The sequence below is a fragment of the Austrofundulus limnaeus genome, unplaced genomic scaffold (assembly GCF_001266775.1).
Source record: "Austrofundulus limnaeus strain Quisiro unplaced genomic scaffold, Austrofundulus_limnaeus-1.0 Scaffold80, whole genome shotgun sequence".
In the NCBI taxonomy this organism is placed as follows: domain Eukaryota; kingdom Metazoa; phylum Chordata; class Actinopteri; order Cyprinodontiformes; family Rivulidae; genus Austrofundulus; species Austrofundulus limnaeus.
In genome coordinates, this window is record NW_013952482.1 from 1,311,204 (window position 1) to 1,316,830 (window position 5,627).

Consider the following 5,627-nt stretch of genomic DNA (forward strand, 5'->3'; position numbering starts at 1 on the left):
CACACACACACACACACACACACACACACACACACACACACACACACACACACACACACAGCTTCAAACAATGCTCGCCCCTCAGGGAGATGGAGATATTATCTGCACAAGTCTTTTATGCTCAAATTTGTCCCAGATATTTTAAACGATGTTCTTGAGCTGCAGCACGTCTTTGATGCACTCCGTAATTGTAGGAGTACAAACAGCTGTTCAGACGCTGGTTTTGGTGGGCGTTCACAGAGCGTTTCAGGGTGATTCCCCGTGCYGAGTGAAAATCTGATCTGAAGTTTTAATCAGCAGTGTGTTTGTCTGTAAACCCATCTCTTGGCTTGCAGTGAAATACCCCCGACTGCCGGGGGGATGACACCGTTAAAACCACTGCCGGTCATCTTGTTATGATAAAATCTCCTGCCGGGAAACTTTGGGTCCTGGTATTTCTCCCGGCTGTTAACGATCACACATAAATATTGTTGCAGACGAAGCACACACCACACTGAATGTGACAGCAGTGGTCCCTGACGTGCTGAGGGGGAATAAAATAAAATAAAATAAAAATTGGATTGGGGCTCATAAGKAATCCAAGAGGTCTGGACAAATCCTAAACTGTGTTGGGCAGCTTGAGCTAATCTTCTCAGAAAAGAAAAACACACTCCCATTGGCTGTTCAGCAAATGCAAATGTGCTTGCAGATGTCTGTTTAGATAGAGGAAAACCTGATTTAGTGTTGGACATTCCTCAGTGGACGGTTGCTACAACCGATCTCAACACAACTGCTGTGCGATGCACAAACAGGACGATCGTATCAGAATGGTTGTGCAACTGAAAGTCTGACAATAACTGTGGAAAAACAAACCCTCCATGGTAGAAGTAATCATTCATTCAGATCAAGTGTCCTTTCTGGTTTTGCGGGAACATTTTAAGAGGGTTTCTTTAGATTTAAAACAATTTTTCACTAAAAAAACTGATTTTTAAAGGGCCTGTGACATCATATTTTTGTAATAAACATAAATACATTTTTGGAAAGATAACATTGATAACATATTGCAAAACAAATCTCATGCCACTGAGATGAACAGTTGTTGAGATATTTGTGTGTGAAGAAACAGGAAGTGATGTCAAAGGGGAGTGTCTGAATGTGAACAGAGCATTGATACAAAAGCTAACAAAACAGACTGTAGAGAAGAATCTGATGTTTCTTTAGATTTTTTTAGTCGCTGTCAAAGAGATAAAGAAGAGTTAATGTTTAAATAATTTTGTTTTAATAAACAAAAACCAGAGAGTTTATTTTATTAATGAGTTCTCCTTTGATGTCACTTCCTGTTTCACTTTGGCTGAGCCAAATTCAAAAGAAAACAGGCCAGTTATGTGACAAAATGGGTAAAACCATGTGTACAATGCCAATTTTCTTAAGTATAACGAAGTTTTCTTTGACTTTTTGTATTTGAAGGATAAGCATGTCACAGACACTTTAACACAACCTCACAAAATGTGTCATCATATAAGAAATTCAGCTTTTCTCTATGTAGGCCATTTTCACAAGTGTAAAGTAAGGGTCTCTTAAAACTAAACAAATTTAATTTTTCCACTTTCTGTGTGAATTGCAACAGATGTATTGATTTTAACAAATAGTTAGACTAAGATTACCTTCATTTAACACACATGTGAACACACACAACCTCTGTTTCCAGGAAAGAAAGGAAGTTTATTCATGCGTAACAAGAACCCAAATCTGTGGTTTCTGTTTGGTTTGAATATTTATCTCAGAAGTGATTATCTGGGATGAAAWATCCTTGGAGGCACAGTAAGGATGTAGGAACTGGAGCATCAACCAAAGTTTAGGCTGAGATGTGTAAGGAGGGTGCTCTTTCTGACTGCAAAATAAAAACAAAGTAACTAAATAACCCAAGATTAATTAAGCAAGCTCTTCATTCATCCTAAATAGCACCAGTACTCAGCAAAAATAATAAGGTTTTGCATCTGATGTTACCATGAGGTGTTAAGCCACACAGATAACAGGACAGAATAACATTTTTCGAATTGATATAAATCTATTTTGAAGAAAATAAGGCACTATTAAAATGGCACGTTTAAGGTACATATTTTTATACAGAAGTCGCCACACCAAAACTTTTTGTAGATCATTCTTTGACCTTTGACCCCTTAGGTGACGCTGCAAGAGAAAACATCTTCCCACCACCAGAATCAGTAGAGACACATGGCTGCATCCAGGAAYGTAGCCAAAAACTCCACAAAGGGGCAGCTGCACAGACATGATGTGCAAGTTCATATTAAATGGAGACAACAGGCGCAAGATCTTGGTTCAACTTGATAAAAATGAAACAACAATCATACAAACAAATAAAGAATGAATTACATGATATGCCCAAATTTAAAATAAGTTATTACATATTTTTATTTTAAACAATGTACACAGTAACACTGCAGAGTTACACATAAACTTAAACAGTTGAAAAACCTGAAGTCATTTTTGTCATATCTTACTGTGTTAAAATAATAACTTTATAAAGTCCAAATAACATTAACATTTAGATCAGTGAGTTAAATAGGTTCTTTTAAAAGGACAAAACACGAACAGCAGCTCGACTGGAGGATAAAATTATAGTGTGGTCACACATTCAGCTGTAAAGACCATCAGCTGAACTGAAATAAAACAATAAAACAATATGCACCAAAATCTATTCACCTTCCAATACAAATTGTTCCTTACTTTTGCACACTTTTTACCTATTCATATATCAAAACCTTCAGCTCATTCAAGAGATGGGCACTACGTATGACCTCTGTTTTTATTTTAAATAAATAACTTCTGTCTGATGTCCAAAGGAAGGTCCTTCCATAATTTAAGASCTGCCACAGAAAAAGCACGGTCACCCCTGAGATTACGCTTCGTCTTGGGCACAAACARGAGCAGCTGATCAGCTGACCTGAGGGATGGAGAGAGTGTGTAAAGGATGTAGCAGTTTGGACARATAGGGTGGAGCAAGACAATTGTTTTAAAAGCAAATTCCAAAACTTTAAAATGAATCCTAAAATATCCAGGCAGCCGATGAAAGGAGGCGAAAACAAGAGGAGCGTGATCAAACATTTGTGTGCCAGTTAAAAWGTCTTATAGAAATACACTGGAATCCCTTTAGTTCACGTCTCAAAYTGAGGGCTGCGGGCCAAATCTGGCCCTCGTTAACATTTTATCTGGCCACAAATGTAGTACTTTAAATGTGAAATAGTGTTATGGTTTTTCTTTTTGTCACTCGGCATTCTTCTCCRGACAGCTGGCCTTTCAAGCAGAGAAAATTACATTCAAAATTTTCTGTAATTTTTTTTAATTTTGGTATGGAAAAAACAAATAATAAACAACTTTAGTCATTGTTTTTGGTATCCTCTTCTCATTTTAAATTCAAAAATGGATTTTTAATGAGGTTTAATGAGTTTTTTTAACTGATTTGCTGGACTGTGATAAAATGTATCTCTAAGACATAATCCATGAAAAAGCTGTTGATTGAGAGTAAGACATAAATGCTAAGGATGTTCCAAATTTAATCTTCTTTATCCATTATGTTATGGATGTTCCTAATGCTATCAATTGTTTGGAAAAGGTAAGTTGGATTTCTATAAGAATAATCTGTCATTTAACTTTTTTAAATAAATTTAGACAGAAATTGGCACTTGGCTTGGACCAAATTTTGAATTTTGTCCCCCTGATTCAGTTCCTACAAAAACATTGTTCTCTCTGAAATCTGCTTCAGCATACTTGCTCTTTTTTCTCTTATATTAATCTTTTTAGCTACCATTTTCTCCCTTTAGCTATCATTTCGCTTCTTTCAGCTCTTTGTTAGCCTTTTGCTTCTTTTAGTTTTTGGCTAGTGTTCTACCTTTTTTTTAGCTTCAACAGCTCAGTTTCAGTTTTATTCAGCACTTTCCACACTGAGTTCTTATATAAACTGTCTTGTTTTATTATTGCTGCAGCTTATTAACTTGCACTTTGACCAAATTCTCTGTCAGTCTAATGTTTTGAATGTTAGTTTTGACTGATATTTTAATGGATCTACAAATGGCCTCTAATCAGATGATAAATATTTTCAAATTAAAGAAGATTATATCTCAGCATGTGCTTCATTCACATTTGTTTTCTTGGATTTGTTGCTACACTTCAGCTTTCTTTGCCACTTTAAAGATTCAGCAAGTGCAGATGTTTAAAAAACCAATAGGACGGCATTTAGGACAAGAGCTTCCTTCAAGCTGTTTGCTCAGACTCGCAGTGCGCTCGGTTCTGCTCCCAAACTGGGATTCAGGTATTGCTAGAAAGCCATCAGGGAATTTCTCGGAGCCCCTGGAAAAATGCGCAGTAGTGTAACTTCAGTGCTATTTTAGGATGCTCAGCCTCACCGTTGTGCTTCCCAATCTCTCTTTCCTGCCTTTCTCGAATTGTGTTTAAATGCTTCAAAAAAAAAATTAAACATAAAGGAAATAAAATTGTGTATAGTGCAGCAAGATTCATCCTTTTTAGGACATACCAGAAGGAAGTTATTTAGTAAAAGTATGTTCATTTTTTCAACTGAAGCGAGGGGTTGGACAGTCCGCTTCCTTTTGGGCAACTTCCACAGAAAGGATCAGTCATTAGTAATCTCTTGTCCTCTGAAACCTGACACAGCACATAAGCAGATTTGAAGGCATTGTGTTGCAGCTCTCTGGGTTTTAGTGAGCCGACTCTCCTGCTGAGTGTGACRGCGGAGCATCATCTCACACATGACAGCCCCCTCTGCCCACACACTGCCTCACGCCGTCCAGGGTCACTGACTGCTGAGATAACTGCCTGGCAGAGGCAGGAAGAGGGAGCCTGGGAAGAAGAGCACCGAGCAGATCGAAGGGACAAGTCACATGCTCTGACCGGCTCTGTCACTGTCAAGTTATGCAATATTAAGAATAAGCTTTTACAGTCAAAACCTTCAAAATAAAACGCTTATTGGAGAGGACACGGGTTCGTAATTCTTCCTGTCAAACTCCCTCAGCTCACCATACTAAAGAGCTACTTTAGTGCTTTTTTAGGGGATTAAGCTGTAATTAAAGATGGTTTAAAATCTTAGACACTCCACTTTAAAATGCTCTGACTCTAGCGCAAAGATTTTGTGATTAGAATCTGAACAAATAAATCTTGTATGTTTACCATCTCAGAAAATGTCAGGTGTGTCTTTTATGGTCTTAGTCGTGTTTTTTTTTTAAATAATGACATACAAGTTTACATTTATTTAATAATGTCCCTGATTCATTTTTATTGCCATCACCAAAAGGTGAACAGAATTATTGCCCGAGCCTCTAGATGTGCATTTTGTCAGCAAAATATCTCAGGAAGCACTGGATGAATCCTGATGAAACTCTCACAGGATCATCTACAACTGATTAACTTTGAAACACAACCTGATTCAAGATGGCTGCCACCGCAAATCACCGCAGTCASTTTGGTGGATATTGAGCTAAATGTTAGCGTGTTAGTAGCTGAAACTCACCTCCAACACTTTGCATTGAGAGACCACTCTCATTTCTCAAGAAAGGGTGAAACCTGGCATGAGAAGCGGCAGGTGAATATATATATATACATACATACATACATAC